The following is an 11,448-nucleotide window of genomic DNA, read 5'->3' as shown; positions in this document are numbered from 1 at the left end:
GTGGTGAGCCAGGCAAGCAAGGCTACAGATTTTTTTTTTTTTAAGAACAGAACACAAACAAAACCAGCAACATATAAATGATACCACCTCCCATCAAAATTAATTTCCTCTATGGGGAATTAATAATTCAGTAGTTTCTTATATACTGTGTCACAGGGGAGATGGGGGTGGGGACTACACTACAGTGTACACACACACACACACACACACAAACACACACACATATATACATATTTTAAATGTATTTTTTTCTTAATAAACAACCACCCCGCTTTGATCAAAGTTAATTTCCCTGGCACATAATACATAAAAACAGTTCAAGCCCTGTTAATATCTTTTTTGTAATAAGCAAGCCTCCCTCTTTTGATCAAAATTCATTAGATTCTGCTGTAGCCAGTGCGTTGGAGAGTGCGATGCTTCACTCTAAACACTGAATGTAGATGTACAGATAGAATCTGCACATCACTCCGTATGTTAATCCCTCTCTCTTTCTGGATACAGGCAGATGTTTCCTTTGCACCTGCCGAGCTGAAGCCTCTTTATAGAGAGAGTCACACGGACTCAGAGGACAAACTTTGCCTGCATATTAACTTCTCCCAGACCCCCTCCCCGGAATTAACGCCCCTTTCTAACATCTAGTTAAGTTCTTGGCAACTTTGGGTTGAGCAAGACCTAGTGTGTGTGCAAGCGTCTTCTTGTGTGTGTGCAAAACTTTAGAAGAGGAGGGGAAATGCTGCGTCTGTCTCTCCCCGCCGCTCCCCGCCCCCAAGCAGGGCGCTGTCCGAGGTTCTCCCCGCAGGGAACAAGCCTGCTGCCCCGCGTGCCCTGTTCGTCGGAGGGGCGCGTTGCGCGGCGGATTTCTCCGCACCTGCTCCTCGGAGGGGCGCGGTGGCGGTCGGGCAGCGGGGTGGGGAGTGCAGACTTGCCTTCGTCAGATTTGCATGAAGAAGGGAGGCAAGGAAGTCGCTTTCCAGGCGCGGTGCTGCACCATCTTAGCCATCCTGGGCCCCGGAGGACACAGAGCCGCATCCCAAAAGCAGGAGCTTGCATTTTTTTGCGGGGAGGTGGGTCTCAGCGTCAGCCCTATCTTTTCCCTCCCTCCCTCTGGGTGCGGGGGGGGGGGGGTTTGGCAGCTTTCCTACCATGTTGCTATGGCGGAGACGAAGAGGAGAGGGGGGGGGAGGAGGAAGCCTCGCCTCGGTTCTGCCCTGCAGGCGGGGGGGAGCATCACTTCGCCGGGAGCCGCGGAGAAGGAGCAAGAGCAGGAGGAGGAGACGGGGCGGGCGCAAAGGAGGCGGCGGCGGCGCCGAGGAAGGGAGGGACGGCGGGCAGCCCAACCCAGCTCGGGCTCCGCTCCGTTCCATGCGCGCCCGGGTCTCCCGCGGAGTTTCCCCACTCGCTGAGCACCCGGAGGCCGGGCAAGGAGGAGGAGGAGGAGGAGGAGGAAGGAAAGCAACGCGCTGCCCGACGGAGCCAGACCAGGTTGTTGCTGCCGCTCCTCGAAGACGTCCGGGCGCTCGCCGGAGATGCGCGGTTGAGCGCGGGGCTTGCGCGAACAGCGGAGGCGCACAGCTCAGGTCAGTGGCAGGTCCGGGTCGCGGGGCTTTGGGTGCATGGAGGCGCACGCGGACTTCAGGGCAAGTCCTGCGGAGTGTTGTGGAGCTTGGTTCCGGGAAGCGCGCAGTCGGGCGGGCAGGCAGAGGCGCAAGCCCGATCCTCTGCCTATACGAGGTATGCCTCCCTTCCCCCCCCCTCTCTCTATCTCTCTTGAAAAGGATAAGGCTGCGAGCCGGTACCCACTTACTTGGGAGCAAGCCCTTTTGAATTCAGCAGGTTGCGTTACGAGCCCCGTGGGTTTTACTCCCGCGTAAACCACACGTAAGATCCAGCCGGGAAAGGAGAGGTAACGGGACTCATGCTTAGGAGCGAGTCGCGCCACCTGACGCCGGGATCCCTCCGGGAATTGGTGTGGGGGGAGCAACTCTGTACGAGTCCAGAGGCTTGATTCTTCTTTACCCTCTCCCTCTTCTTATTTCTTCCCTGCCCTCAGGGGCTTCCTGGCTCGGGGCGGGGGGGGGGGGGAGAGAAGTTTCTGCAGCTAACGCTTGAGCTTCCAGGGCTGCCCCGCGGCTCTCTCGCGCAACTTTTTTTTGCTGGAAGGCAGAACCGCGCGAAGTGCGCGCAAGACGGTTTTTGCGCTTGGGCGCCCGTTGAAAGGAGCTGGAAGGGGCAAGGAATTTGTTTGAAAAGAAAGTTTGCAACGGGAGCTGGGAAGGTCAGAATGCCATCTACGCATGCTCAGGGACTTTGCGACCATAAATGTTGGTGATCGCTTTATCTCGAGATGTAACGAGCCTTTAGCTCAGAAGGGTCCGATCCATGCCTGCCGTGTGCCCGAGTCTGTGGTGAGGAGGAGCTGATGTTCGGCAACCCGAAAATCTGTAAAATGGGGATGTTCCTTGATGTCTCCAGGAAATATTATTATCCAGGCCTTGGACGAATATCCAGGATCTGAGGGGAAGGCTCCCATTCCGGAGTGTTTTCTCATGGGGTAGAAATTCATTCCCAACCACCAAACGGAGGAGGCAATGCACTCTGATGCTCCCCAGTACACAAATTTGGGAGGGTTTCCTCAAAAGTGCTTATGTCCAATCATCAGAATACTTGGCACCTGTATAATAATTACAGGTAGCTATTTTGCTTCGTTGTGGAAAGGGTTGAAAAGATGGGGGCAAAAGTTTATTTGGAACAATAAAAATGTGACAAAGTAATGGCATTTATGTACTGCACTTTAGAATGTACAGCGACTGTGGTCTTGTCACCCTTACAACAATCCTGTTAGGTAGGTCAGTGTCATTAGCCCCATGCTGCAGATGAGGGTGGCTTGTCCCAAGGCCACCCATTGTAGTCTCTTCCCAAGTTGGTGCTCTCCAGATGTTTGAAACCACAACTCCCGCCAGCCCCCAGGCAGCATTGCCCTGTTAACTGGAAGTTGCAGTTCCAGGCATCTGGAAGTTGTGGAAGACTGAACTAGTGAATTCTTGATGGAGAGTGAAGATTTGAAGCATGCGCTCTTCCCGATTCATCCCTCAGCCTCTTGGCTACTTTGCATATATAGGACCTGCCAGCTAACAGCTGGATCCTAGCGGCATTTACTTAGAAGTAAACCCAGCTGTATCCCAGCACACATGCCATCTCCATGGCTGAGCTTTTCATTCCTAGCCTGTAACCATTCTGAATAAGACATTCCATTGCAACTGTCAGCCTTTTGAAATTCACAGCATGCATCAATGCAAGGATTCAAAATATCTGGGTTCCTGTAAGATGCTTTTTGCAAAAGGGGTATGTCGGAACTTTTAAGGGGTCAGGGCACAACTGGATGGGTGCTGTTTCTCCACCAAACCCAGGGAAATGAATGGGAGATGGGCACAGTGCTCTTGCATAGATTTCACTCATTTCCATAGGGCTGGCACGGGAGAATTTGGGGTGGGGGGGGAGCCTCACCTGACTTTATCCTTCCTTTTAAAGTAACTTCCCTGAATGTGTATTTGCAGACTGCAGCCTCTCCTATCCTATAGGTAGATTTCCCCCCACGAAAAATATGGGCCTAAATCAATACACATTATTTGCAAATACATGTCCCTGAATCCCAGCTGACCTTTCTTCCCTTTTTCCCTCTAAGAAAAGTTGCTTTAGGATGGGGCAATTTAGAGCAAAGTGTTGAGGAGAGGGTTGCTCAAACCCTTTCCCCCACCTCTCTGCTTTGGGTGCAAACAATGTGTTTGGCCTGCATGTAGACTTGGAAAAGAGATGAGGTGGGGAAAGGGTTATTGTGTTCCCTCCTTTTGATGGCTCCGCACTCCAAAAAATGTTGTGTGTGCATTTCATAAGGAGCTGGCTTTCCACTGGCTAACTAGAGGAGAGTTCAGCAGGTTGATTTCAGGAATGTATCTCACCACTGGAAGCTCAAAGCACATAAATCGTCTCTTTTGAGAACAAAGTAGTGTAAGAATTTTTTATATGATCTGGATACATTTATGAAAGGTATTGTGGAGCAAAATGTACAGGGCGTCCAGCTGGAGAGCTGCTGGAGCGGATGAGAGTTGCAATGTATTTATTTATTTGATTGCATCTATATCCCTCCTTTTCCTCCCAGGAACTCAAGGCGGCACACACAATTCTTGCCCTCCCCACTTAAACCCCACAACAACCCTGTGAGGTAGGCTAGGCTGAGAGTGAGTGACTAGCTCAAAGTCATCCAGTGAGCTTCATGGCTGAGTGGGGGTTCAACCCCTAGTCTCCTGGGTCCTGGACTGGCGTTCAGTCCAAAACAGCTGGAGGACACCAGGTTGAGGAAGGCTGTGATAGACTGACAAGTTAGGGCATGGTGTTGGTGCAACAAGCATTGTTGCTTCAATTCCCCCCCCCCCCGCATCCCATAAAGCCCATACTTAAACAGTCTTGCTGCATCATTCAGACTCCTGTCCTTGCCTTCAGCTATCTCACCATGCCCTCACCCATTGCAGCCTTCGCCCTAAAAGATGGCTAGGCTGGCCCTAACCACAGCATTTCTTGTGAGTGGAACCTGAGCGCTTTTATTTGGGGTGTTCTTCTGTTTGTTTGGTGACCACATGTAAGGCAAGAATGGGCAAAAAGTTAGAGTCCTACTTAATTCACTCTTCCAGAAATAAGAAATACAAAATGCAGCCATCCTTTGAAACTCACACTCCTCTAAATTTCACAGTGCAGTTCTGCAGCCCCCCCCCAATGTGTATTGTAGTGAAAAGTATGCACAAAAATGCATGAATTAGTGAAAAAATAACATATAATGGGCAGTGGATTACGGGAGGAAATCACTGCAAAAATGTGTGCATTAGACAAAATTACATACACCCGTCTGTTTATATTAGGAAAAATCCACACTTAAATCCTGACAAATCTTCACGAGATGCTGATGATTTAATTGCAAATTGCTGCAAAATGTGGAGAACTGAATTTAAGATTGGGGGAAAGAATGAAAAATGGAAAGAATCAAAACGGACAAATCCTAAAATGCTGGTGAATTTTCATGAAGGCTTAAAACGAATATAACAAATAGATGCAGAAATAGGGCAAACTGAACTGAAGACAGAAAATGAGATGCCCTAATGGACATGTTTGCCTACCCCTCAGGGAAGCCTGCCTCAGCTCTATGTTCAATATGCAGAGGGGCAGCTCAAGTGTATGGAAAAGGCGCGCCTCATAAAAGGGAGCATTACTGCAGTGTTACCCTTTGTACACCAGAGCCCGCTTGCATCTGATGCATGAAGTTACATCAGTTTTGTTTTTTAGATCTGTGGGGTTTTTAGAGGCTTTTATTGATCGTGTTTATTGTAATTGGTTTCTATTGTATCTGTAACTTGCTTTGAGTCATTTCCATGAGTCAAGGTACACACACACAGTTTGGAATAAAAAATATTGTTGTATTTCATTAAAGAAAAAAAATCCAATCGTTTACTATTAGGGTGCGCTGATTTCATCAACATGATGTTTTTCTCCCTAGAGATATCCAGGGATGGAGATGGATAGTGGGCAAACTGAGCAGATATCAAAAAACTAGGATGGCACTTGTTCCTCAAGTGTCTTGGTGGAGAGATTCTGTAATTGATACTTAGGGTTAGTTGAACATCTCCTAAGAGTTTCCTAGCTTGAGTCATGTGGAGTCTGTCTCATCTAATCTCCCCAGTTGCATGTTTACATGGGCCCCTTGCATTTATGTCTCGTTTGTTCATTTTGTCATGCCAATTAATTCTACTATGTACATTTGACATCTCTCCTGTCTTTTATCCAGCGTGAACAGTGCTTGTGCATGACACAGATAATAGAGGAGATGCATAGCTTTGTTGCAACCTGAGATGAGAGCGCTGCACTGATTCGGCATCAAAAACAAGAGCAGTCGTGTCCAAAGGATGGTGCAAAATATATTTATTTGTTAGAAAGCCCAGTGTGGTTCAAATAATGTGGCTCTGTCTCAGACATTTCCTTCCTTTCATCCTAAAAACATCTTCACTCAAACACTGTCAAGTTTTCTAAATGTAAAAAATACTACAGTGGTACCTTGGGTTAAGAACTTAATTCGTTCTGGAGGTCCATTCTTAACCTGAAACTATTCTTAACCTGAGACACCACTTTAGCTAAGGGGGCCTCCCGCTGCCACCATGCCACCGCCACACGATTTCTGTTCTCATCCTGAAGCAAAGTTCTTAACCTGAGGTAATATTTCTGGGTTAGCAGAGTCAGTAACCTGAAGCATCTGTAACCTGAAGCGTCTGTAACCTGAGGTACCACTGTACTCTTTTTCTCTAGCAGGGACAACCAATGTAGCCCTCTGCATATGTTGTTAGAGTACAACCAGCACAACCCATTGTCAGGGAGGATGATGGGAGCTGTAGTTCAGCAGCGTCAGGAGGTGGAGACAGCAGCGTAGCTAGCCGCTTGGGTGCTCGGTGTGGCGCTCGCATCCAGCAGCCGGCAGCGGGGCGAGCTGCCCATGGGGGTGGGGCGAGCCAAGGCTGCGTGGAGCCTCTCCACAGCCTCCCCCTCACCTGTAGGGCAGCTGAGGTGGTGGTCAGACTCAAGCCCCGCACTGCTGGAAAAAGCAGCGTGGAGCTTGCAGGTAGTCCACCCACCGCCTCCTGCTCAGGAGAGACGCATGGCTCAGGTATGCTGCAGGCCCTGTGGTGTGGTGCCCAATGCCCCCCACATCACCTAGCTACCAGTGGCACAGGAAGGGGGGTGCGTGGGTTGCAGGAGTTATTTTTTTTAAAAAAGTGTTGTGAGCCCATTTTCAAATAAAACACGCCACACATATTTTTGCCAGGGTGGCTGGGGAAACTCAGCCAGATGGGCGGGGTATAAATAAATAAATAAATAAATAAATAAATAAATAAATATTTTGCCACCCCCCTCAGTAATGACACCTGGGGTGGCCAACACTCCACTGGGTGGAGGAGGCACTTTGGCTACACCCATGAGGCTTGGTGAGGTAACTACCTCAGGCTGGGGACAGCTGAGAGGAACAATAGAAGACTGTGCTGCTTGCCGCCTCCTGCCATTGCTGCTGTTGCCACCTCTTCCTCTTCTGGCCACTGTCGCCTGTTCTTCTCTGGCTTCCTTTTTTCTCCCTCACCACATTCAGCAAACCAGGCCTTCCTCAGGCCACTTCCAGTCACCTCAGCCAGTACACCTCGGATGTAGGGGGGAGGGTGGGTGTTATTTTCTGTTTCACCTCAAGTGGCAAAACGTCCTGGGCCAGCCCTGGTTGGCTTTTCCTGTTCCGTAGCATCTTTGGATAAAACTCCTCTTCTTTGTAGTGTGATAGATGGTGGTGATGGATTAGTTTGAAATGTGTGGCATTTGGATTATCAGGGAAGTGATGAGTGGGATCTGCAATGGGACGTTGCAGTGCAACCCCCCTCCTACAAGGCACTTGCAGCCAGCCACTCTTTCCCTTGCCCCAAATTCTATTTTCCTTTCCCAGCTGCCATTCTACACCCCATGGCATTCCACACTCCGTTCCTCCCATCCACTACATGGCTACTTTTAAAGTGTACTACTGAAAGAGCCAGATGGGGTCAGAGGGTTGCCATACAAAAGCTTCTCTCTGCCTTCTTTTAATGCCACCTTAAAGGCATACCCCAATAGGAAGCCTTATTTAAAGGGCAGGTATAAGTAACACGGGTCTAGCAAAGGACTTTTAATAGTGCTGTGCTCTTTTTATTATTTGTATCTTAATAAATATGCTTTTATTATGTTTTAATCCTATTGGAGTTTAATTACTTTTGAACAATTATAAATATGGAAAACGGTGAGGCAGTTCCCAGGGGCAATGTGAGGCAATGTGTTTTCTGAGGGGGCTGAGCCCCCTCAATATTCAGGCTCTGCCCCTGCCTCCTCACGGCATTGTGCACACAATGTGAGGGCATTGCATGACATCATACGCATGACGTAATGACATCACATGGCATTGCAACTCCCCCACCCCCAATTCTATTAAGAAGGTGGCGCCTCAGTATGGAACCCTGCATTATGGGGTGGGTGGCATTTCAGGGGCTTTTGGATACACTTTCTCTTTTTAGTTTGCTCTGAAACAATAGAGTCACACTGACTTCCTCTGTCCGGGTGAAAGAGACTATTGACTAGATGCACAGTAATTTTTTGTTTAACAGTTTCCCGAACTTCTGAGAGCCAAGGCAAAGCTTTCCTACCTGCTTTGAATAATAAAAAAAGGGGGGGGGGAGAGGAGCCCATTGTTGCAGGTTTGCTTTAACTGTTTGCTGTGATTCAGTCAGACACAATGGGCAGCCTCCTCTACGGCAGACCCTCCAAGTGTCCCTATTTTCCAGGGACAGTCCCAGATTTACAGAATCCAGTTTCTGTTTTGATCCCGAAATGACCCACTTTTCCATAGGACATTCCTATTTTCATCATGGAAATATTGGGTGGTGTCTTAAGGCATCCCTATTTGTATTGGAGATATGTTAGTGGAAATGGAGTTCTCTGACCCCCAAGCCTTCTGAAGGCAGCCCTGTACGTATAGGGAGGTTTTTTAATGTTTAATTTGTTAGTATGTTTCTATATATGCTGGAATCCACCCAGAGTGGCTGGGGCAACCCAGTCAGGTGGGTGGGGTATTAATAATAATAATAATAATAATAATAATAATAATAATAATAATAGATAGGACATCCCTATTTTCACAGGAGAAATGTTGGAAGGTATGCTAAGGGCAGGTACTCAATCAGCCGGGTCTTTGCAACAGGGCCAACTGAATGATAAAACCACAAAGATTTTAGCAGGGCTGCCTGCCCTGGGAGAAGGCTGGCTGGAAGGAATCCAGGTCAGAATTGGGTCTTTGTTCAAAGAGGCAGTGTGCCAGTTCGGGTGTGCGTGTGGTGCTCTGGGCTCGCAGGACCATTTAATTATTTAATCTCTTGATTTCTCATGGCACACCGGCCATTCTCTCATGCCACGCTAGAGTATGCACTCGCTAGCACGCAGCCGGGGGAATCACTGACCTAAGCAAAGCTCTCCTAAATTAGAACAGTCCTGGCCAAATCCTTGTTATTTATTGGTGGCGCTGCCATTTGATGAAAGGATCTCATTTTGTTCGACAACCACCTTCTCATCAATTCCCTTCATGTCTGTGGGATTTGCTCTTTATTCCAGGAGAAGGCCTTGAAAAGCTCTCTGTGCTGGAGAATAAGCTCTTTGGAATTCATGGGTTTCCAAATTAAACTTTGGCTGACACCTGCTACCTCACCCAGGAGAGGAGAATGTCACTGTGAGTGTGAGACAGACTGGGTCTCTCTTTCCTAGCAAAGTGCTTTTAAAAAAAGAAAATTAGGCAATTATTCAAAGCAGAATACATACAGTAAATGTTTGAGGCCTAGAAACCAAACACAAGATTTAACAGCTGTTTCAAGAAAGAAATTGAATTGGGGAATGCTTGGAACAATTAACCTTCCTGGATGCCTTATGCAGAGATGCCTAATCGATAGTAATCCAATAAGCTAAGTAAAATCAAACTTATTACAATGTATGTATAAATGAATATTGGCAGCTCGTCCTTTGTCTTGTCTCTCTGACATGTGAAAATTTAGTACGCCTTAGTTCCCACAAGCTCTGAAAGAATTTAGACAGCACCATAACATAAGGTCGAAGCTTAATTATTTACGGGTGGGCATCAATCAGCTCATATGGATGATTTATTTATACATTGCCAGGGCCATAAAGTGAAATGGTGAATTCTGATTTTGCCTTCTTGTTGGAGCAAGGAGGGGCGAGTTCCTTGGCCTTTGAAAAGTGATGGAAGTTATTATTGTTGTTATTATTATTATTAGTAGTAGTAGTAGTATTAATTAAATATGTATACCACCGTATATCCATAGATCTCAAAGCAGTTCATAACATAAAATTACAAAATAATAATAATAAAACACATAATAAAAATAGAAACAAAAACAAACCAATAATCGTCCCACTTTAGGATCCCAATATGAGGGCATGCGGGTTGAATCCTGCCTCTGCTGCCCTCAAAGCAAATATTGAAAGCAACTTACCAGGTGGCCAGCTGTTTATCCAAGAAATAATAAAGACTCCTTAGAATCCTAGGATTAAAGAGTTCAAAGGGACTCCAAGGGCCATCAAGTTCAACCCCGTGCAATTCAGGAATCACAGCTAAAGAATCCCTGACAACTTTTGATTAAAAATCTCCAGCAAAGGCGAGTCTACCACCTTCTGAAGTACAGTAGTCCATTCCGCTGTTGAACAGTTCTTACCCTCTAAAAGCTCTACCTAATGTTCAGTCAGAATCTCCTTTCTTGTATTTTGAATCCCTTTGTCCGGGTCCTATTCTTTCGCAGAAGCAGAAAACAAGCTTGCTCCTTCTTCCATGTGACAGCCCTTTAGAAAGGTGAAGATGGCTGGCATATCACTTCTCAGTCTTCTCTTCTGTGGGCTAAACATACCCACCTCCCTCAACCGTTCCTCATTAGGCTTAGTTTCCAGACGCTTGATCATCTTGGTCTCAGGGTGGTTTAACAAACAATTTCCAGAGTGGTTTAATAATTATAATCACTCCCTCTTCCAAGAGAAATCCGGGAACTGCAACTCTGTGAAGAGAATAGGAGGTCCCCTAATAACTCTCAGCATCTTTAAGAAGCTACATCACTTTTGAGAAAGTGATGACTGTTAAAGTAGAATTATAGTGCTTTAAGTGCATGGTGCAGATGTGACCCAAGTTGGGGAAGGCTAGATGACACAAGGAAGGGAGGAAGAGGAGATCCAGGGGTGCTCTGTTGTTGTAGCCCCACATTTGCCAGAATGCGTCGTTGTTCAACCCATATCATCAGAATATACTGTCTAAAGCCTTATGCAACTCCTTTAAGAAACCCAAGAAGCTGCTCCGTAAAGAACATCAGAGCATTGCTGGAAATCAGCTTTGAAAGACTGACCTGGGGTTTTCTTTGTCAAGAGGTGAAGACACAGCCAGCCTTTTCCATCTCACAATTAACACCCCCAAATCAATGGCTAGCCTCCTTTTTATGCTTGCCTTGGTCGTAAGCAGGAAGGCTCTGTAAAAAAAACACCTTCGTAGCTATCTGGTGAGAAAACAGCATGTAATAAGCTGGCTTTGCCTTAGAACTGCCTTTTGCACAGGGAAGGCTAATCTGGCCAGGCCTGAAGCTGCTGAATCCCACCACAATTTGTTGATTACCTGGGTGCAAGGGTACCCCCATGAGATAGTCTTTAGTTTTTGCTTCGGGGTCATAATTAGTCATTTGAATGAGGTTGACATAGAAAACTGTCTGGTATCCAGGCAGAACATTGGTCTTACAAAGTGTAAGAATATAAGGAAAGCCCTGCAGGGTTAGGCCAATGGTGCATCTATTCCAACATCCTGCTCTC

At 47.1% G+C, this 11,448-nt stretch overlaps 1 protein-coding gene across 1 annotated transcript in view; it reads left to right on the top strand.

Annotated features, from left to right (window-relative positions):
- Positions 1 to 787: 787 nt before the first annotated feature.
- The window catches only part of CHST8 (carbohydrate sulfotransferase 8), a 242,213-nt gene continuing 231,552 nt past the window's right edge, over positions 788 to 11,448 (top strand). Inside the window, exon 1 of the mRNA XM_028739348.2 lies at positions 788 to 1,577. The gene's annotated coding sequence lies outside the window, so the exon portion shown is untranslated. The remainder of the gene's footprint in view (positions 1,578 to 11,448) is intronic.

The sequence above is a fragment of the Podarcis muralis genome, chromosome 7, assembly GCF_964188315.1.
Source record: "Podarcis muralis chromosome 7, rPodMur119.hap1.1, whole genome shotgun sequence".
Lineage (NCBI taxonomy): Eukaryota > Metazoa > Chordata > Lepidosauria > Squamata > Lacertidae > Podarcis > Podarcis muralis.
Note: the sequence above shows the minus strand (reverse complement) of the source record. Positions and strands in the feature narration are given on the sequence as shown.